This window comes from Rhincodon typus, chromosome 4 (genome assembly GCF_021869965.1).
Source record: "Rhincodon typus isolate 14 chromosome 4, sRhiTyp1.1, whole genome shotgun sequence".
Classification (NCBI taxonomy): Eukaryota; Metazoa; Chordata; class Chondrichthyes; order Orectolobiformes; family Rhincodontidae; genus Rhincodon; species Rhincodon typus.
Window position 1 is genome coordinate 9,206,720 of NC_063335.1, and position 24,311 is coordinate 9,231,030.

The 24,311-nt window shown below is 42.1% G+C and overlaps 1 protein-coding gene across 1 annotated transcript in view; it reads right to left on the reverse strand.

Moving 5' to 3' along the window:
• Positions 1 to 24,311, reverse strand: part of pou6f2 (POU class 6 homeobox 2) — a 500,431-nt gene that overhangs the window by 362,397 nt on the left and 113,723 nt on the right. The window lies entirely within an intron of this gene.

Here is a 24,311-nt window from a genome sequence, read left to right on the forward strand (position 1 = left end):
ACAGCATGTTTCCAAATATACTCTTATAAATCAAGTAACCATCTTATTCATTCACTAGAAAAATAACTTTTCTCAAATTACTAGTACTACATTACTTACTACAATTTCATGTTTATAATTATACTTGCTAATTATTTGAAAACTAATGACTGTTTCATGTAATTGCTCATGGTAAGCCATTATCTATTTATGAAAGGCAGATTATATGCAGCAACACACAGGCTGAAGAATGGTCTCCAGTCACAAAATGAAAGCAGTTCATTGTGAATGGGTACCCCATTTTACATCACACACATTTTCAGTTTTTATTGGCTCCAGCTCAAGGAATAATGTGCTGCCAATGTAACAACAAGTTTATTTTGTGCAACTGAAAGAGATCAATTTTATTCCCATAATATTATTATACTTGTGATCAAATTCCTGTACACACAAGCAAATAATAAACTTTTGTTTTTGGTCAGAATTTCGACCCGAAACGTCAGCTTTCCTGCTCCTTTGATGCTGCTTGACCTATTATGGTGACTTAATTATGTTGCTCTCCTTTACTGTAATATATTTCCATTTCAATATAGATTTAATACACAACTCACAGGGTAGAAATCCGAGTGACTGTGGTAAAGTGAATGTGTACTACTTCCTGGAATCGAACTGCAAATTACACTGAAATTCCCATCAAATATTTTCACTGAAATCATCTGCGTCACTTTGTGCATTCTGTTAGACAGAAATATTATCCACGACTTTCGGTCACTGAACATCAATTAATGATATAACTTTGAATCCACTGATAGACGTATAGAAACCTGGAATGGAAATTCATCAAAATTCAAGATATATTTAGAAAACATGCTCCTGCAAAGTGCAAGACAACAGAAAACATTATGCAAGATTCACTCAAGACTGCACTTAAGATTTTACTGAAAACGGAAAATAATGTTAAGAGCAGGTAATTGGACTATTAATATGACTGTCAATAAGTGAAACACATTCCTCAGGAAATACAATATGTGAACAATGAAAGACAGAAAGAGATTTACGTCCCATCTATTTGATCCCACAGAATTGCAATGAAATACAAAATTCTCTCTGCCATGCAACCTCCTAGGAGATACCAAATAAAAACCCAAACCATTGTAGGGAAAACAAATTTTGGAAATTTCTTTATCACACACCCAACTCTGAGAGACCACAACCCTTCACTCAAAACACACACAAACTCTCTTACTCACTTGCACTAACAGACACACACATTCAGTACCTAATATTGCTTAACAAATGTTGAGTAGCAGGAGGAAGGAGACCAACACTCCCTCTACTCCAGTGGGACTATCTGTTCTTTCCTGTTCGATAGGTAGACACACCATTGTTCTGCCATTCTCACATTCCAATCAGTTAATCTGCACTATCAGCAGGCCCTGTCCCACGGTGCTCCACACGCCCTGCCCATACCTACTCCCACCTATTGCATAAATACTGTCCCCTCCACACTTCACCTCAGCTCTGATTAAGTCATCCAGACTTGAAACATTAGCTTGCTCTCTCTCCACGGATGCTGCCTGACCCGCTGTGATCTCCAGCATTTGTTGTTTTCAGTACAGCTTCCAGCATCTGCAGTAACGTGCTCCTATAGATTAAGGAAGCATATCAGTGCACATCAGTGACCAGGACAAATAGGGAGTTTGGAAAGGACATTCATGTGAAATACCTAGAAAGATATTTAAAGCCAAGTAGATTTTCAATCTTCATTATTCCATCTACCTGATAACTGCCAATCTGTCTGTTCTAATCTTACAGATTTTGCTATGTGAACCGTCACTCTACAAAATGATGACCAAGATCCAATTATCAACAAATAGCTAATTCAATAGAATTTAGAGTCTGTCTGATGCATGTAAGCAGATTTCATATAACTTTCCTTTCAGTTCACAAAACAGGTACGATAATTGGCTAATTTCAACATTCAACATAAAAAAAGGAAATAATATTTAATAAATAAATAGAGGGTAAAATTGTGTATGGAAGAATGGCAATGTGAGTTTTGCAATGCACGATTAACCCTGCATGTTGATAGCCAAGGAGAAAATATGTGTTGTACATTCTCATGTAAAAGTCAAGCCTACATTTTCAGGGATCAAAGCCCTATAATGTCAGAAGCAAAGTGCAATCTCCACAGTTTCATCAAAAAGCTGAACCTTTGGAAGACGCCATTGGCATAGTGGTAACAATGTAATAATTGATCAGCAAGCTTTGGTCAGGAAGGAGAGAGAGTGAGCAGAGTGAGACACAGCCTGAGTGAGACTACAGTTTGGGGAATTTGGAGGCAGAGTGGGAGTTCAATGCAGAGGGAAAGAGGTGTTTTTTTGTTTGCTTTTTTGACTCATAGTTGTAAGGTTGTTTTTAATAGGATAAATTGAAGTCCAGGATCAGGGGCCCAAAGCAAAAGAATGATATTGAAGTAAACCGTAAGTTCATTGGTTGATGATAGCTACTAATCTGACTATCTATTAAATGTTACTTTTGGTAAATAGGGGAAATATTTCAGGCTACAAACCAGAAGACAAGTATGAAATTTTTAAAAAATCAAATTATGAACTAAATAATGAAACTAGAGATGCTGGGCCAGTCCATGTATTGTAACTGCATGATGTGGAAGTTGGTGGACCCCATTGGGCAAGTACTGGTTGCTTGAAGAACTCCAGCTCAGAGTTGATGAGCTGGAGACTGAGCTTCAAACACTGTGACACATCAGGAAGAGGGAGAGTTACCTGGAAGCTGTGTTTCAGGAGGCAATTACACCACTTAGGCTAACTACCTTAAATTTGGTCAGTGGTCAGGGACAGGAGCTTGTGACTACTAGCGAGGCAGATAGAGGGATCAAAGCCCTTGACCTTGTCTAACAGGTTTAAGATTCTTGCTCCCTGTGTGATTGAGAGTGGAGGCTATAGGGAGGACAAGCAAAGTGACCATAGCACCGTGGTACAGGGAACCATTCAAAATGGGGGAGAAAAGAGAAATATAGTCAATGGAATAAACACTGTTCTCTGTGGTCAAGGTCGAGAGTCTCGAAGGTAATGTTGCCTTGCTGGTGCCTGGGGTCAGGAAACGTCATCTGGGCTGCAGAAGATCTTGGAGTGGGAGGGGAAAGATCCAGTTGGTCTGGTCCAAGTAGGTACCAACAATATCGGCAGAAAAAGGAAAGAGGTTCTGCTGAGGGATATGAGCAGCTAGGGGCTAAATTAAAAAGCAGAACCAAAAAGGAAGTAATCTTTGGATTACTACCTCAGCCATGAACAAATTGGCACAGGGTGAACAGGGTTAAAGAGATGAATGCATGGCTCATAAATTGATGCGAGAGAAACAGAGGGGTGAGGGGGGATCTGATTGAAACTTACAGAATACTGAGAGGCCTGGATAGAGTAGACATGGAGAAGATGTTTCCACTAGAAGGAGAGACTAGGACCCAAGGGCACAGCCTCAGAGTGAAGGGATGATCCTTCAGAACTAAAATGAACAGGAACTTCTTCAGCCAGAGGGTGGTTAATCTGTAGAACTCATTGCCTCAGAAAGCTACGGAGGCCAAGTTATTGAGTATGCTTAAGACAGAGATGGACAGGTTCTTGATTAGTAAGGGGATCAAAGGTTAGGGGAGGAGGCAGGAGATTGGGGTTGAGAAACATGATCAAATGGTGGAGCAGACTCATTGGGCCGAATGGCCCAATTCTACACCTATGTACTATGGTATAACATTACCAGACTAGTTATGCAGAGGCCCAGAAAAGTGCTCTGTGTCTAATTAATAAAATTTGGAATTAAAAGCTAGTCTAATAGTGACTGCAAAACCACTGTCATAAAATTGCATTTACTTCACTAATCACCTGTACAGAATGAAATCTGCCACCCTTATCTGGTCAGGCCTGCATGCGACCCCAGGGTCCAGCCTAACATGGGGTATGAAGCAGCTACATGATTTAAGAAAAGGAATGAAAGCAGACGGACCACGTGGCATTGACCTTCCCTCAGACACCACCAGATTGGTCAGGGGGTTCAAGAGAAGCAGTAAGGTCCCAAGGTCCTGCTCACTAATCAGGTTTTCATTTTAATACTGGTGAGAGCATTGGTTCCTCAGAGAATGCAGTCAGCACCAAGTCTGTGGCACCACGGGTGACTCAGCTGTACAGGAACAGAGGAAGAAGAGGGGAAGAACATAATAGGGCATACATTAGTTAGGGAACAACCAGCCATATCCGTGATGATAGACATGATTCCAGTTTGGAATGTTGCTTCCCTGTTGCCAGGATCTAGGATACGGAGCGGCTACAGGGCCATTTTCTGGCAGAGGGTAAACAGCCAGATGTCGTGATCCATTGTGAGTACCAATGGTTAAGATGGGAATAGTGTTGAAGGTGGTGAAAGCCAATTTCAGGGAGTCAGGAACAAAATTAAAATGCAGGACCTCTAAAGCAGTAATCGCAGGATTAGATCCCTGGGAGAATTCAGCAATTGCATAGGGGGCTGTAGAACTGGTGTAGGATTGAGTGTATCAGATGTAGGAGGCATTGGAACTGGTTCTGGAGCAGGTAGCAAGATGGATGAGCTGTATTTCAGCAGAACTGGGACTAATATCCTCTCAACAAGATTTGCTAGCCATTTTGGGGGATGTTTGAATCGACTGATAGGAGGGAAGGACTAGGCAGGAGAATTGAAACCTGAGAGGTAATTCAGATCCAAAGGAAGCAAAACTAGTAAAAGATAGAAAAGTAGAAGGCAAAAATAGATGACTGAAAGAAGAAATAATGAGGAACTGAAGACTTATGCTTGAGAACAAACTGCAGCCTTAGCCAAATTGTTCTGGGTACAGCTGTAATGCTGACATTTACCTGGCAATATGGAAGGCTGTCCACAAAAAGCAGGGCAAACCACGACCTATCAGTCAACTCTTGATCATCAGGAAAAGGAGTCATTGAACATACCATCAAGCGACACTTGCTCAACAACAACCTGCTCACTGTTTAGATCCTGCCTACACCACTTAGCCCTTAACCTCATCTTATCCTTGGTCCAAGACCTTTCTTCCATCATTACGTCAGTAGCAAGGATATTTGTTGATGTTTATACAACATGCAGTGACACTATTAGCGACTCCTCAGATACTGAAACAGTTTGTTTTCATATGCAAAAAGATCCGGACAACATTCAGGCTTGGGCTGAGAAATGGCATTTAGGATTCACACCATGTAAGTAGCAGGCAATGACCATCTCCAACAAGACAGAATCTAACCATATCACTTGATGGTTAGATACTTAATGGCATTACTATCACTGAATCTCCCACTATCAATATTGTGAAGGTTACTATTGACTAGAAACTAAACTGAACCAGTTAAATAAAAACAGTGACAACAAAGCCAAGTCAGAGGCAGGAATTCTGTGGTGAGTAACTCATCTGTTGAATCCCCAATGCCTGTCCATCATTTAGAAGGTATAAATCATATGACCACAGAGATAAATAGGTGTTTCTCATGATGCACTGCATGGTGAATTATCTGATACATCAGTGAACAAACTGTTACAATTGAAACAAATGCTGGTATAAAAGGTGCTATGTTGATGACTGCCATGGCACTGGTGTCTATGCAGATCGGGGGCTGTATAGTTGACATAGTTCACTAATAACCAACTTGATGAATTGAAGATTGCTCCACAGTGAGAGTGACATTCAAGTGGAATTGTTTGATGATCCTCTGTTAATATGGTCTTGTGCTAAGAGGGGGGAGGCAGGGCTGTCTCCATTTAGCATCACATCGGAAAGATGGCACCTACAACAATGCAGCACTTCCTCAGTGCTGTTCCCTTACATTAACTTGTTAGCTAGCAAGGAACAGATGGCAACAGAATTATCATTGAGCCAGGATGGGCCATGACTTCTACTTCACCTACCGCACCATCCTGACATGCAAATATATCAGTATCTTTTCAGTGTTGCCAGGCAAAACCTGAAATTTTCTTCCTAATTATGGGTCTAGCTACAGCAAATAGTTTGCAGCAGTTCAAGAAGGAAGTTCACCACCACCTTCTCAAGGGCAACTATGGATGGGCAACTGCAACAGCAGTTCTGAAGAAGGGTCACATCTCACTCAAAATATTAGTTATGGTTTTCTATCCATAGACCGGCTGAGTATCTCTACCATTTTCTGTGATTGTTCCAGATTTCCAGCATCTGCAAAATTTTGCTTTTATTCGATGCGCACCAAATGCTACCGCAGCCAGTGATACTCACATCCTATGAAAGAATAAAATAAAACATAAGATGGGATCTTGACTTCATGAAATAACTCTCCACGGAGCAGATTAAGGACAATGCAATTCAGAATACTTTACAAAAAAGTTTCGGACTTTGCATCTGAATGAAATAGACCAAAACAAAACGTTGAATTAAATTTATCAGCATTCTGTCAATCACCGTAATATTTCATTATATGATTGAGGAATAAATGTGCAAGCATCTCATGTAGAATTTATGATTTTTCACTTTACTTGACATCATTGCTTTGGGAACATTTACGTGCATTTTAATGTAGTAATAATGAAATGAAATAAACTGGTGAAAAATAATTTTGCTGACACAACGTAAAATACCTAACTTATTGTTCTCCCTTGATGACTGTTCCAACCAACTCATGGTCAATTTACTAGGGCTGAAATTTCAGGTGACAGCAAGGAAGTGTTCTTAAATAATGACATTCTCAGATAGCCATTGGCCTGGCCACACATCACAGTGTCAGGTACATAAATAGCCTGCCTATTCTTCTCTTTCTTCAGGTTTGCAATGGTCTTTTTTATGAGCGTGGGGAATTGCCTGATTGCTCACTGCTATTTAGCTCAATTTGAAGCCCACCTTCTGTAATATTCCCTGAAATCTGATGTCCAGTCTATAAAACGATTGCAACATATTCAAAGGTTTGGTGAGGGCACAGAGGAGTTACCAAAGTAACTCCAGAAATGTGGAATTTCAGTTACATAGAGAGATTAGAGAACAAAAACAAAGTTGCTGGAAAAGCTCAGCAGGTCTGGCAGCATCTGTGGAGGAGAAAACAGAGTTAACGTTTCGGGTCCGGTGACCTTTCCTCAGAACTGATGGTGGCTGGGAAAACGTCAGTTTATATGCAGAAAATAGGGAGGTGGGTGGGGTAGGGATTAAATGATAGGATAGAGCCCGAAGAGAGAGAAAGACAGTTGCTCAGACAAAGGAGTTGCTAACGATCAGGCTGGGAGGGTGAATAGCTGTTAATGGGGACTGTTAGTGACTAACAACAGGGGGTGTGTAGTGGCAGGCTATGTGGTAACAAGGCCTGGTGTGTGGGGTGGGGGGCTGGGACATGGGAGAGTTTAGGCCCTAAAACTACTGAACTCAATATTGAGTCCGGAGGGCTGTAGGGTCCCCAAGTGGAAAATGAGGTGTTGTTCCTCCAGCTTGTGCTGGGCTTCACTGGAACACTGCAGCAAGCCAGAGACAGAGATGTTGGCCAGGGAACAGGGTGGTGCATTGAAGTAGCAGGCAACAGGTAGTTCAGGGTCTTTTTTGCAAGCAGAACGTAGATGTTTTGCGAAGTGGTCGCCAAGTCTACACTTCGTTTCCCCAATGTAGAGGAGACCACATTGTGAGCAGCGAATGTAGTAGACTAGATTCTTGGAAGTGCAGGTGAAGTGTTGCTTCACCTGGAAGGTATGTTTGGGCCCTTTGATACTGGGGAGGGAGGAGGTAAATGGGCAGGTGTTGCACCTTCGCCGGTTACAGGGGAAGGTGTTGTAGGGCTGTGGGTGTTGGGGGTGAAGGAAGTGTGGACCAGGGTGTCCCGGAGGGAACGTTCCTACGGAAGGCGGACAAGGGAGGGGAGGGTAATATGTGTCTGGTGGTGGCATCTTGCTGGAGGTGGCGGAAATGGCATCTGATGATCTTCTGGATGTGGATGCCGGTGGGATGGTAGGTGAGGATAAGGGGAACCCTATCGTTGTTGCGGGAGGGAAGAGAAGGGGTGAGGGCAGAAGTGCGGGAGATGGGTCGGACCCGATTGAGGGCCCTGTCAACAACGGAGCTGGGGAATCCTTGGTTGAGGACGAATGTGGACATTTCAGAGGCTCCTTTGGCGAAGTTGGCCTCATCTGATCATATGCGACGAAGACGGAGGAACTGAGAGAATGGGATGGAGTCTTTACGGGAAGTGGGGTGTGAGGATGTATAGTCCAGGTAGCTGTGGGAGTCAGTGGGTTTGTAATGGATATTAGTGGCCAGTCTATCCCCAGAAATGGAAACAGAAATGTCGAGGAACGGAAGGGAGGATTCAGAGATAGACCAGGTGAAAGTGAGGGCAGGGTGGAAATTGGAGGCAAAATTGATGAAGTTTTCCAATTCTCGATGAGAGAGGGAAGCAGCACCGACGATATCATCGATGTATCGGAGAAAGATTTGTGGGTGGGGGCCGGAATAGGACTGGAACAAGGAATGTTCCATGTACCCCACGAAGAGACAGGCATAATTCGGGCTCATGAGGGTGAGGACAAGCTCAGCCAAGCAGAGGAGGGTGGTGGTGGGTTGCGATGGTTCAGGTCTTTGCTCCAGGAAGAAGCAGAGAGCCCTAAGACCCTCCTGGTGGGGAATGGATGTGTAAAGGGATTGCACATCCATGGTAAAGAGGAGGTGGCTGGAGCCGGTAAACTGGAAGCTTTGAAACCGGCGTACTGACATTCTCCTGCTGTGTGCCTGCTTCCTGTGAGCTGGCAAGCCATGTGTGTGTCAGCATTGGCAAGAAAACAATGTTGCAGGAAAGTGCAGCTTAATTACCAAATCAACTGCTTTAATCGGCATGTTGCAGATGCCTGTTTGAATGCTGTTTGCATCCCAATGTCACCTTTGGTAAAAGTGTGCAGAGGCAGGAACAGGTTAGGAGCTGATCAATCATATTTTCATCACTTTTCCTGCAACCCTTCCATCCACCTCAAATCTCCAAACCCAACCACCAGGGCATTGGAAAATTTCTGGCCTATGTATCCCAAATGTGTGCTTCAATTATTGCCTTTCTTTTACACCTGAACACCAAATTGCATAGCTGCGCTTTTACAACATCTCCACAGTTTTACAATTCATCATTGAGTTTGGCTAGTCTCAGATTTCAAATTACAAAATTTTTTTTCCCATATATAGTTTAGTTGTACAATGTTGCAATTTCAGTTCAAAGTTAATCTATTGCTTTAATGATTCTGCATTAACACAAATATTGCATTTAATAAAAAAAAAATCAATTGAACTATTAGTCATGGAAGGCTACATAAATCTTAAAGTAACACAATTACATGACTGGCTTTGCTAACTTATGTAGGCATAATATGTAATTATAATTGCACAAACATATGACATTTGTACATAAGTTTATAGTTATTCCACAACTCAACAACAGTATTCACTTGGATAGAGAGACTTTTGGATAGATATAGGTCCACAAGAATGAATTAGATAAATAAGCATGTAGAAAGTTAGAGACAGATCCCGACATAGCTGGACAAGTAGACAGATAGGTGAATATATAGCAGTTGAGGAAGGGCATTAAAATTAATGGCGAGAAATATTGGCAGCGTAGACAAATCTTGTGGCAGAGTGGGTACTGTCCGAGAGGCTCTGGTATTCATAACGTGCTCAAACAGGTTGACTATCAACCTGCAAATCCTTCCAGCACATGCCGATGGCAGGTCATGAGAGTGAGAAAGATTCCTAGTCAGCTGTGTAATCAAAAGAAAGCTGCAGCCTCTATATTAACATCTATAACTCTGGACTAAAACATGCATATAAAAGTGCGCAACGGCACAACAATATGCACTTCCAGACAGAAGTGTAATAGACCACCAACACAGGCAGATAAATGGATACAGATATACCATACATTGAAGTGAATGAGACAACCCGAAAGATGATATTTCTGCATTTATTCAAAAAATAAATTAGTCCCCCTCTTTTTCAGCCATGACAATTATATTTGAATATGAAGATAGCCTAAGTTTCTTGCCCCACGAATGTACAATAACAGTTTGCATTAGATCAGGCAGATGATATAGGTTGCATTGCAAAGTTATTCAAGAATTTAAACACATCCACTCTATGCGCAGGTGTTAATAATACTTCAAAATTTTGGCTCGTCACACTGAAGGATTAGCTTTATACTCAGCATTTAATCTAGCCCCTAGCCCTACCCCTTGTTCATGAAGAGATTTTTTTTAAGGCTTGAGAGAACAGTTTATGCACTGACATCCTGAAAAGCTTAGTGAATAGTGAAACATAGATGCATGTCAGTAAATAGATAATGATACGTTAGATGCATTCATTTAGGCAGAGACCGGTACAGAACAAGGTAGGCAGGCAGATATATTATAATTCACTCGATAAGTAGACGTTGGCAGGGTTTCAGATCCAGACTGGCAAAAATAGGTAAAAAAGGATACATAGGTATAAATGGGGAACCAGATACCTTGATAAATAAGGATTAATACGCATAGAATTACGCACTTCTTCATTCAGGTAATGGTGGCTACTTATACAGATAAACTGGGTAGATAAATAAAATAGGTAGTTAAATGAAATTTAGTAGACAGGTAGCCAAACATGGATGAATGGTAAATAAAAAGATGGAGGAGATAGAGACAGATACAGGACAATACAATGGATGCCCCAGTCATTGCAGATACTGCTTAAATACTGTAGAATACTACTGGACTACATTTTCTGGGTGAGAAATTCAGTTAAACTGATACATATTTTGTTCTCTTGGAAATCTATCTGTACTCACCAAGGTCATTTAGCTCTGGAACAGTGTTAGCTGATAAATTGCTGCTTTGGAGTCAGTGTTTGTGTCAAATGCTACATGAAGGTTCCATGCACAGATAAGGAAATGTAGGTTGTGCACATTGTAGTTATGTTTAAAATCACCAGTAATTCCTTTTTTCTAATTACCAGAACAGCCTTTGCTCTCTTGTTGCAAACACTGCCCAAGAAGGTCACCGAATATGTATGAAACTTCTACATTCATTATTTTTTCATGCTGGCCAGCTGCTCCCTCAGCACAACAGGGACAATACAAATAAAGGCCAATCCAAATTAAACCTACACCCCACTCACTTTCAGCCATCTTAATAAAGGCCAATTTAAACTGAGTTTTGAGTTACTGGATCTGCCACAAGCAAGCAATAAACCTTTACTCCCTATCCCTATTATATACAAGTTTAAAACTTGATTTCAAGGATGAAGAAAATGAGGCATAAGTATGGCAAGTCTATAAGCAGCAACTTTGCTAAATAATGTTCTTGGAAGGATTTGTGTTTTTGGATCTAAATAATATTCACAGAATGCTGACTTTTTGCTGATCAAAGACAGAGACATAAATTTTTTTATTACAATGATGACCTGTTATCTGTGAATTTCTCTGCAACCAATTACACTGAATTTGTGTGAAGTTGGGTAAATTTTAACAATTAAAATGTGGGAACCGCGGTGACCAAACAATCTGATGCTGAATCCTCACACTCAGCCACAGGAGGGGCAGATAGTGTTTGAAGGAGCAGGTAGATGATTAATCCAGAAACCCAGCTAATGTTCTGGGGGCCCAGGTTCGAATCCCAACATGGCAGATATAAAAAAAATCTGGAATTAAGAATCTACAGATCACCATGAACCCATTGCTGATTGTCGGAACAACCCATCTGGTTCACTAATGTCCTTCAGGGAAGGAAATCTGCCATCCTTACCTGGTCTGGCCTACATGTGACACAGGACCCACAGCAATGTGGTTGACTCTTAACTGCCCTCTGAAATGGCCTCGGCAAGCTATTCAGATGTACAAATCGCTACAAAGTCTCAAAGAAATGAAATTGGACGGGTCACCTGGCATTGACATAGGCACCAGAGAAGACAACGGTGGAAACAGCCCTGTCGATGCTGCAAAGTCCTCTTCACTAACATCTGGGGGCTAGTGCCAAACTTGGTTGAGCTGTCTCACAGACTCGTCAAGCAACAGCCTGATATAGCCATACTCACAAAATCACACCTTTCAGACAATGTCCTAGTCACCACCATCACCATCCCTGGATATGTCCTGTCTCACCGGCAGGACAGACCCAGCAAAGGGAGCGGCACAGTAGTATACAGTCAGGAGGGAGTTACTCTGGGAGTCCTCAACATTTTCTGTGGACCCCATGTAGTCTCATGGCTTCAGGTTAAACATGGGCAAGGAAACCTCCTGCTGATTACCACATACAGTCTTCCCTCAGCTGATGAATCGGTACTACATGTTGAACAACACTTGGAGAAAGCACTGAGGATGGCAAGGGCACAAAATTTACTCTGGGTGAGGGTTTGAACGTCCACCACCAAGAGTGGCTGGGCAGCAGCACTACTGATCGAGCTGGTCGGGTCCTAAAGGACATAGCAGCGAGACTGGATCTGCGGCAGGTGGTGAGGGAACCAACAAGAGGGAAATGCATACTTAATATCATCCTTACCAATCTGCCAGCTGCAGTTGCATCTGTCCATGACAGTTTCGGAAAGACTAACCATCGCACAGTCCTTGTGGAGACAAAGTCCCGCCTTCACTTTGAGAATAACCTCCATTGTGTTGTGTGGCATTATCACCGTGCAAAATGGGACAGACTTTGAACATTTCTAGCAACTCAAGACTGGGCATCCATGAGGCACTGTGGGCCATCAACAGCAGAATTGTACTCCAGCACAATCTGTAACCTCATGGACCAGCATATCCCCAGCTCAGCCATCACCATCAAGCCAGGGGATCAACCCTGGTTCAATGGAGAATGCAGGAGGACATGCCAGGAGCAGCACCAGGCATACCTGATGATGAGGTATCAACCTGGTGTAGCCACCAAACAGGATTACTTGCACGCTGAAAGGCAAAAGCAGCAAGTGATAGACAGAGGGTAAGCGATTCCACAACCAACGGATCAGATCTAAGCTCTGCAGTCCTGCCACATCCAGTCGTGAATGGTGGTGGACAATTAAACAATTCACTGGAGGAGGAAGCTCCATAAGTATCCCCATCCTCAATGATGAAAGAGCCCACCACATCAGTGCAAATGATAAGACTGCAGCATTCTCAGCAACCTTCAGTGGATGATCCATCTCGGCCTCCTCCAGCATTACAGATACCAGTCTTCAGCCAATTCGATTCACTCCATGTGATGTCAAGAAACGGTTGGAGACACTGGATACTGCAAAGGCTATGGGCCCTGACAACATTCTGGCAATACTACTGAAGACTTGTACTCCAGAACTTACCGCTCCCCTAGCCAAGTTGTTCCAGTACAGTTACAACACTGGTATCTACCCGGCAATGTGGAAAATTGCCCAAGTATGTCCTGTACACAAGAAGAATGACAATTCCAACCTGGCCAATTACAACCCCATCAGTCTAATCTCAATCATCAGTAAAGTGATGGAAGGTGTCATCACCAGTGCTATCAAGCAGCACCTGCTCAGCAATAACCTGCTCAGTGACACCCAGTTTGGGTTCTGCCAGGGCCACTCAGCTCCTGTCCTTGGTTCAAACATGGACAAAAGAGGTGAATTCCAGAGTTGAGGTGAGAGTGACAGCCCTTGACATCAAGGCTTCATTCAGCCGAGTGTGGCATCAAGGAGCCCTAGCAAAACTGGAATCAATTGGTTTCAGGGGGCAAACTCTCCAGTTGTTGAAATCATACCTGACACATAGGAAAATGGTCGTGGTTGTTGGAGGTCGATCACCTCAGCTCCAGGACATCTCTGCAAGATTTCCTCAGGGTAGTGTCCTAGGCCCAATCATCTTCAGCTGCTTCATCAATGAACTTCTCTTCATCATTAAGTCAGAAGTGGGGATGTTTGCTGATGATTGCACAATGTTCAGCACCATATGTTAATCCTCAGATACTGAAGCAGTCCATGTGCAAATGCAACAAGATCTGGACAATATCCAGGCTTGGGCTGACAAGTGGCAAGTAACATTCACGCTACACAGATGCCAGGCTATGACCATCACCAATAAGAGACAATCTAACCACCACCCCTTGACAGTCAATGGTGTTACCATCACTGAATCCCCCACCATCAACATCCTGGGGGCTATCATCGACCAGAAATTCAACTGGACTCACTACATAAACACAGTGGCTATAACAGCAGGTCAGAAGCTAGAAATACTGTGGAGTAATTCACCTCTTGACTCTGCAAAGCCTGTCCATCATCTACAAGGCACAAGTCAGGAGTGTGACAGAATTCTCCCCACTTGCCTGGATGGGTGCAGCCCCAACAACACCCAAGAAGCTTGACACTATCCAGGACAAAGCAGCCCACTTGATTGGCACCACATCCACAAGCATTCACTCCCTCCATCACCGACGCTCAGTAGCAGCAGAGTGTACTATCTACAAGATGCACTGCAGAAATTCACCAAAGATCCTCAGACAGCACCTTCCAAACTCATGACCACTTCCACCTTGAAGGACAAGGGCAGCAGAAAAATGGGAACACCACCACCTTCAAGTTCCCCTGCAGGGCACCCACCATCCTGACTTGGAAATATATCACCTTCACTGTAGTTCCTTCACTATTGCTGGGTCAAAATCCTAGAATTCCCTCCCTACTGGCATTGTGGGTCAACCCACAGCAGGTGAACTGCTGTGGTTCAAGAAGGCAGCTCAACACCACCTTCTCAAGGGCAACTAGGAATGGGCAAGAAATGCTGGCCAGCCAGCGATGCCCAGATCCCACAAATGAATAGAAAAACAAAAGGTTGGTGAGACACTCAGGTTTTCACATGGTCCTTCCACTGTTTGCACTCCCCTCCAACTCCCACCTGCCTGCCCTTCCCACCCCCCGCCACCATCTCCTGTTGGAGGTGTCCAGGATGGTTAGCCACTTTGTGCGTGCTTCTTTTCCAGTTTGCGTGGTCTTGGATGAGAGATTACCATGAGTCAGTGGGGATGTTGCATTTCTTTTGGAAAGTTTGAGGATGTTCTTGAAGCAATTTCTCTGCCCATGATGGAGCTCAGAGTAGAGAGATTGGTTTGCAAGTCTCGCGTCAGATATGAAAGGTTGAACAGGCTAGGGTTTTGTCTGCTGGAGTTTTGAAGAGTAATAGGTGGCTTGACTTTAATGCATAAGATCCAATGAGGTATTGACAGGGTGTATGTAGAAAAATGTTTCCTCTTGCAGTCAGTCGAGAACTTTAAAAATAAGGGGTCACCCATTTAAAACAGAGATGTGGAAAAATGTTTTCTCACAGAGGATCACAAGTCTTTGAAACACAATTTCTCAGAAAGTGGTGTAAGCAGGGCAACAGATTTTCCAAGGAGTGGAAGTCTCTTGCAAGTTATTATTCTGCTCCTTTCTCCTCCTCACAGGAGGTTCCCACAGAGACATGGAAAGAGGTGTTCAGGCTCTGAAATTATTGAACTCGATATGGAGTCCTGAAGGCTGCAAGGTCCCCAAGTAGAAGATGAGCTGCTATTCCTCCAGCTTGCACTGAGCCTCACTGGAGCATTGCAGCAGGTCTGAGATTGAACGGTAGGGAAGGTACTGGCTTCAGCAGCAAAGCAGAATTTTCAGGTCCGGAGTGGGAAGATGGTGGGTTCAGGTCCAGAATGGGTGGAGAGGTGGTGTTGTTGGGGATGGTTTCAGGCATAAGAATTCTTCAATTCAGATTCTGCTATCATATGGATTCCAAAGAGTTCGCATGTGTAACTCCCATCTACATTGTAGAAACAATTATCTGGTTATTGGAAAATCCAGATCAGAGTCTTTGAATATTTGTAAGGCGGGGTAAATCGCTTATTGTTGAGTAAAGAGATGAAGCGTTAATGGGGTAGGCGAGAATGTGGAGTAATCAGATTAGCCATGATCTTACTGAATGTTACAGTAGACTGGAGAGCTTGAGTGATAGTAACGTAGTGGTTAGCACTGCTACCTCACAGTGCCAGGGACCCAGGTTCAATTCCAGCCTTGGGTGACTGTCTATGTGGAGTTTGCAAGTTCTCCCCATGTCTGTGTGGGTTTCCTCTGGGTGTTCTGGTTTCCTCCCACAGTCCAAAATCGTACAGGTTAGGTGGATTGGCCATGCTCAAAACAAAAATACCCTTGTAGTCTCCAGGGATGTGCAGGTTAGGTGGGTTAGCCATGGTAAAAACCTACGTGGGATGAGGAGATGGGTCAGTGTGGAATGCCCTTTAGAGGGTCAGAGCTGACTTGGTGGGTCAAATGGCCTCTTTTTACACTGTTTGGATTCAATGACCTACTCATGCCCCTAACTAGTATGTTTGTTGATTTCAAACTTGCCTCTAATATCCACTGATAAAATCAGCAAGAAGAAGGTTTCTCTCCCATTCCCATCATTAATCTGGGACGGTTTATGCTCCTTACCTAGAATGATTAACCCCTCAGAGCATAATGGAGTTTTGTTAGTTAAAGCAGCCGGAGGTATTTCTGCAACTGTTGGTAAATAGGGCAGATGTTAATGGAAAAGGAAATTAGAACTGGTGCTCTTGGGGAAAGAGAATATCGGCATAAAAGAGAGGATTTAGAAGAAAACAGAGGTATTAAAGACTGAAAAGAGCACCAACGTGTACTTGTAAAGATGGTATCTTTTTGTCTCTCTGCTTTTTTGATCATGGAATGAAGTGGACAAAAAGCTGCCTTTACAATCAAGGACTGTTAAAGGATTGCTGTATGTTTTTTCTAAAAGCAAGTAACTTGACATTCACTGTAAGTACTGTTTGTACAGTTTTGTTTAAGTAGTAGTGGAAGCCTTGTTTGCAAACTAGTTGGAGCCACGAAGTGTGTACAAATGAAGCTTTGGCTGGCAACAAGTAGCTGATTGGTTTGTGGCCTAGTGACCAGTTGTCAATGACAAAGACCTTCTGCCTGCCAACAACCATGTGATTGGCTCTCAGGGAGCTAAACGGCTTGGGGATATGAATGTTTTGACAGAAACCGAGAGAGGCCTGCTTTTGCTCTGCAGTAAAACAAATCTCAAGCATGAAGACAGCGATAATCTTTCACCTCTCCTCTCGACTTGTAACTGATAAATTTACACATGTGAACCAGTCACCACGTGCTTCCTGTAAACAGTTGAGAGTATCTGGAGAAGGAAGATTGAGAAGTAGCTTTCTAATCAACACGAGTGTCATTTTGGCAAGCCCTCTAAAAAGGTATCACTGAACTGCTTTCCTAACCTTTTCCTCTGCCCACAACAACCATTTTATTTTTCCTGACTTTGGCTGTCCACATATGTAGCAGAGAGGGAGTTTTTAAGGGGGTTAGAGTTCTGACTGGTGGAGTTATATGTCAGTGAATCATAGCTGTTTATCTGTAGTTAGAATCTATTTATTTGTAATAAATCGTCACTCTTATGAAGTACCGAAACCCGAATCTGTGTTTTTTGTCAGTATGGGTCTAAAAGGTACGTAAACTGAGTGATTTTGCTTACTTTCCAAAATCCTTAACATTTGTGATGACTCTGGAAATAGCAGGGCTTGATTTCCAGCATACCACCCCAGTGAAGTATAACAAACCTGAGGGAGAATCAAGTTACAGCATTACGAGGAGAGGCACAGATGGAGGTGACATAACTGGTTGGGATCAAACTCAATGCTGCAGAAAGATGTGGAGACCAAGTTATTGAGTGTCTTTAAGACAGAGGTAGATAAGTTCTTGATTAGTAAGGGGATCAAGGGTTATGGTGAGAAGGCCATATCAATCATGAGCAAATGGTGGGTCAGACTCAATGGGCCAAATGGCCTAATTATGCTCCTATATCTTCTGGTCTTATGGTCTTATTCGCTAATTGGTGAAGGAGATGGAGAAAGAGTGTCAACATCAAATAGATGAATTGGCCGATACTCTTCGGAGGGTCGGTGCAGAGTTGATGGGCCGCATGGGTGTGAATTCTATGATTAATAATTGTAGGGGTATAAACAATAATTGCTTGAGAGCTGGAGAAATGGATTCAATGTTAGCTGTTTGGAGATGTTAGAGAATAGCTGTTAGTGTAACTTGGTGGAGAAGTGTGCAGAAAAGGTGATAGGATTAACTGGTGGCTTCTTTTAAGGGGCTTTAACATGAAGACGCAGAGAGGATGTTTAAACTTACGGCAGAATATAGAGCTAGGGATCAAGGTGACAGAGATGAGGCAAAGATTTTTCTTTCAGAGGGTTGAAAGTCTTTGGAACTCTCTTCTTGAAAAGGTAGCAGAAGGCCAGAGTCCTTGAATATTTTTATGGCAGGGATAGATACATTTTCATGAAGCAGGAGGATGAAGTGTTATGAGGGGTAGATAGGAATGCAGATCCATAAAAATGCAATGCACAGAACGAGGACATTCAGCCCACTGTGTCTACAAATTAGCATTATTCACTACTGTCAATTCCCTGTTTTTTACCCCATACCCTAGCACATTATTTCAATTCAAATCACCATCCAATGACTTATTGAATTCTTCACCTGAACCTGCATCCACATCCTGCATACAGATTTGAGGTTGCAATCACATCAGCCAGGATCTTGTTGAAAGGTGGATAAGTCTTAGGGGGCTGAATGGCCTACTCCTGCTGCTTGCTTGTACGTTGCGGTCAATATCATCCCAAGGTAGAGCACTGCACGTACATCCACAAAATCAGAGTAAGAAATTCCCAGGGTTGACATGCCTGTCAATCACTGACCATCACCACGGCAACTGCTATTGCATTTTGTTAAGCGAGGACATAAATGAGTCCATACTGTTGGTAATTTCTCTTCCAGAATATGGTATCAAACATATGAAATATACACACAACTCACCAGCTTGTTTTATTGTGCCCTGCATTTTCAAGCGTAATCACAAAGAAACATAGATTTTTTTTTAAAAAGAGGCCATGTAGGGGCATCATAACTTAAACTCTTTCCTATTCCTTGTTGTCACAGCTACATTGTGGATGCATCTGTACAAGTGCAGATGGATCACAGTGACCATTGTTAATGGCAGTGACCTATCTCCTGCATTGGGAACACTCACTTTGTTATCTGATTGGGAGCAGAGAAAGGTGAAGGGAAATGTCAGCACAAATGATGTTGGAAAAGGGCATTATGGGAGCAAGGAAGGAGAATAGAGCTACGTGATCATCCGTTTAGCTGTCGAATATCAAAATGTTGCTTTTATTCCTTTATGTTTTAAGATCAAAAATCTGTCAACAGTGAAGTACAAAAGAACACAAACATTTGGATTTATTTTCTCTTGCAATGTTAATGAGTAACATTATGTAGAACCATAAATTGAGCTACAAAGCCCATATTAGTTTCTTAATATCATAATGAACAAAAATGTTATGGTGCAACTTGTGTTGTATACTGTAATTATTGGTCAGATTTTGCTTGTTTTCTAGGTTATGGCTTATGAAAATGAGGCATGTTGCAGAACTTGTGGATCTCTGAAATTATACCGTGCACTGTCCACTAATACATGACTGGTTCTTACAGTAAAATAGAAGGGAAACATTGTCACATGCAGCAAGTGCCACAGATAGCTGCACAAAACAGGTTTCATAGTCAGGCATCGTACAGTATCCCCCAGCAGTGTGCGGGGTGGTGCAATCTACAATTATGAGACAGTAACCGGAAATTATTTCCCTTTGCATCTGAGCTACCAGATGGTACGCACTCGTAATTCACACCTACCACAAGCACAATTTGTGTTGGAAACTGTGTAAAAGCTTCAGTAACCAAAACAGCTGCTGCCACTCGAATACTAAATCATTGTGGCTATTAAGGATTGTAATTCTTGAATAGTAATGCACAACGGGTGATAGGAAACCAGCAGCTCATTGCCTTCGATGGAATAGAGAGTCGAGTTGGGTGAAAAACGTATTGTCCATTTGTTGTTCTATGCTTTGCATTGAATTTATATAATTTAGTCTTACTTTTCTATTCAAGCATTTCTTTTAAAAATAAAAATCTAGCCTATAAAATCTCAAGCCTCTATATTGATAAAACCCAGATATGACAATCCTTATTTATTCAGAACAAAACCGTATTATGATCCGATTTGCTTGCTGGCCTAGATTTTGCCCACAAGATCCTCCTTACTTAACCAAATGTCTCTTTTCACTGTCCCTATCAGGTGGCAGGGTTCTGGTATGTCACCATCCCTCCTAATTAAGTTCCTTTCCCACTTCTGCAGCCAAGGTATTCTGGTTGTAGATGAACTTGGTGTTTAAGGGTGAAGATAGACTGTCAATCAAGTGTACGGCTTTGTACTGGATGATGTTGAGTTTCTTTACGGGATCTGTAGCTACACACAAACAGAAAAGTGGAGAGTACACTTGACTTGTGTATGGTAGGTGATATGCAGGATTTGTGGAGCCAGAAGGTAAACCACTTGCCCCAACCTCTGACTAGTTCTAGTAGACACAGCATCCACCCACTATGATGATGTCAAATGGAATTGTGAGCAGAACAGTTTAAGATTTCAAAGGAGACCTAAATCTTAGATCATTACCAAGGTATCTATAACAATGTCCACCATCAATGTAACTAGGAATGTGTTGCTAACATGTAACTAGGAATGTGTTGCTAACATGCAGTGATCTATATCTTAATTACAAAGAAGTTCTTCCAAATGGACTAAGAAGTGGTTTTCCTCTACCCAACGAGACCAAGCTAGCTCTATGTTATGACACAGAGACCGACAGCTGAACCAGATTGGCCTTTCTACCTCTGTATTTGCAACACAGTAAAATTAAATCGAAGACCCCAATAATTACTCCAATGGTTCCTAACCAGACTTTTGAATAACCAATTCCAAACTTTGTGAATAATTATTTCCAGACACTTGTTTTGCATCTCAAACAAAAGACTTAACTTGTTTATTAAAAACACAATAACTTTAGCAGAGAAAAAATAAACAAGATGGTAAGCTGATTAATATCAAAGCTTTAAACCTGAAACATTTGTTTTCAGACCCCATTCACATAAAAGACACATAAACAAACATAGTTAAGGGAATAAAAGAAAATATCAAAACTGGCCGCATTATTTAAATGGCTTTCAGAATGTGCTGTTTGACAGACATAGATGTGAACACATTGGTTGCTTTTCTGAAATGTTGAACGGGGTGAACTTCTTAGATCACCTATGCAAAGGCAACAATACTTCTAATTCAGCTTCCTACTCTTTGGGCTTCCTGAAGCTGGTGCAACAGATTAGGGAGGGAGCTTTCAAATCTTCACAGATTTGAGCAACACTCCAGAATTATCTCTTTGAAAACACAGTTAAAAAAAAAACTTTAATTCTGGTTCTTCCCTGATAGACTTATTGATTCTTCCCAAGGATTCAAGTACCATTTAACAACTGCTTGAACATGGGGTCTTTTCCACATTCGCTGAAACCAATTCCCAGGAACTGACCTCATTAACAACCAACTTCTGTGATCTGTTTAAACACAATGCTGTTGTCAGGGTTGATGTGTGTGTTGTAACTCTTTGAATCAAGAATCAGACAGCTATTAGACTCCAGGCCTGTTTGGTCTGTTCTTTTCCTTTTAGCACAAGCTGTCCCAAAGTCCACAAGTCACTTCCAGCTCACATTTCAAAACTGATAAAACAATAAAAATAATGAAAGACCAGCAGTGACACTAACTCCTGTAATTTCTCCACTTTAAGAGGATGATGGCAGCAACCTTCACCAGGAGCAGCAGCTCATTTAGCGCCGTGAGTGGGCGTGCCCATAGAACAGGATCCACCCTCACTGAAGACAGAGTGGTGCAGGAGTATAGCACTGAGGCCTGTACTCCATGTTTGCTAAGATCATGTCTGATCTGTTTGGACTCTCAACTCTACTTACCTGTCTGTCGCCCATCCCACCCCCAAACACAAATACCCATCAACTCCATTATTTATGAAAAAATCTATCTAACTTGGCTTTGAATAAATTCAAATGAATTATCTTCACTGGCTTTCTAATGAAGAGAATTAGAATTACAGTTAGCTTTATTGTCACATGTACCCAAATGAATGCAGTGAAAAGTTCATAAGTCGCCACTTACAGCGCCATCTTAGGTAGAGAGTACCCACAATCCGTAGTTATGGAATAGAGCAATGAAGAAAAAAGTTAAATTACAGCCATACACAGTATGGCCATAGGTCAGAAGAAACAAGAAGCAAAGTTAAAAAGACAAACGTCACAATCTCTCTCCAAAGGCCCCCCACAGCAGACCAATGCAGGGGGCTTCCACGTGGTATGGCCCGTGGGTGCCGCCACGCTCCGCACTGGGCCGCTATCCCCCTGCTGCACCAGACCGCATGTCTCTGGGGTCCCTGCTGACCACCAAACCCACCCTTCGGAGGCCATGAGTCAGAGCCTGGGGCCAGATGTCTGAAGCTGAGAGAAGGGAGGAGAAGGGGAGAAAAAAAGGAAAAGAATGAGTGGAGCAGAGGAGCTCTGGCTGGAGTGTCCTATTCTGCCACCTTTTTACCAGAAAGGTCTACAGATTAATGATCCTGTAAGAGATAAAAATTCTCCTCATCTCCATTTCAAAAGGGAGACTTTTTTTTATCTTAAATCAGGTCCCTTGGTTCTAGTTTCCCCGACAAGAAGAATGTTCCTTTTATAAGCCTAGCCTGGCAGCAATGTCCTCAAACCTAGACTGATTGGTCACTACTGGTAAAACATAGCTATGATGAACATTGAAGTTCTCCATCCTAAGTACCTTCTACCCTTTTGCAACTCCAACCACTTCTTCATTATTAGATTTATTAGAGAGGGCAATAATTAGTAATCATCAAGAGGTTTCTTAGGTCATGTTTGATTTCATCATTGTCCAGCACATTGAGCACACCCAGGGCCACCATGACTTAGCTACATACCACTATACCCCATGTGCTGTGGTCTGTCCTGCCAGTGCAATGGGACATCTTAAGGGATGGTGATGGAAGTGCCCAGTATCTTTGCAGATTGTCATACTTGCTGAAATGTGCCTATGTTAAGCAGTTATTTGATTAGTCTGTGCAATAGCTCTTCCAGCTATTACCACTTCTCTGCTGTCAGTGAGGAGGCCTTTATGATGTTTGATGAATAACTGGCAGCATTCTTGCTTCTGAGTCACGGCTATAAATGTCACTCCGACCGCATTAGTGCAGGACTGAGGGAGTTGCACTCTCAGTAAGTGCTGTCTTTCACATGAAATGTTGAACCAAAGCCCTATCTGCCCTATCAAGTGGGCTAAGAAGATCACACGGCACCATTGTAAGGAGCAAAGGAATTTTCTACGTGTCCTGGCAAATGTTCATTTGTCGAACAACATCACTTCAAAAATAAATTGATCATCTGGTCAATATCACCATGCAGTGAACAAATCAACTACTATGTTACATTATACTAGTAACCATACTTCAGAAGTACTTAAATGAAAATAAAGAAGTGCAGATGCTGGAAATTTGAAACAAAAATAGAAAGTGCTGCAGAAACTCAGCAGGTCTGGCAGCATCTGTGGAGAGAAAAGCAGAGTTAATGTTTTGAGTCCATTGACCCTTCGTCAGAACTGACTAAATAATTGTAATCCTTGTTACTAAATAATTGTGACACTTGTTTCTTTGAAACAAAATTGGTCCCTCCTTTGGAGGTGATTTTTGTTTGGTTATCAAATAGACCCAACAACATTCGGTCAGGTGCTGTGAAAAATCTGGACAAGCTACTTCATTACATAAGACACATCAGAAATAACACCTGCCGCCATCACTCTTAACACAATTCATTAAGGATTGTCACTTTCTTTGTTAAATAGTCGGGAACATTTTCAGATTTGATAAAACCATTTTTTGTAATAAACTACAAAACAATATTTGTTAAAACTACTGCTGATCAAGTAAGTCTAATATCTAGTTAGATGAATTGATTTTAACACCTGAAAATTAGCCAAATCTTGACATCAAGTGACAGACAATTTCATTACCAGTTTATTTATATTTGAAATGTGATTATATTCAGTTGAAACGAAAACAGTTGATGCTGCATATAGGTTCTGTACATAAATAAGCTGTACTGAGTTAACAGGTTGGTCAATAAAATCAATAACTCATGTTTACTTATATGTTCAAAATTACCTTATCTTTTTTGTATTCTTGATTCCCCAGCCCAGGCCAAGTATCAAACCATTCCAAACGAGTACAGCATCAGTCAGGGTGAGGGGCCGGGGCTTCCCAAATACATCTGTCTTGTTTATTTCAAATGTGAGGGGGTTCCAGCAGACTGGCACAACCCA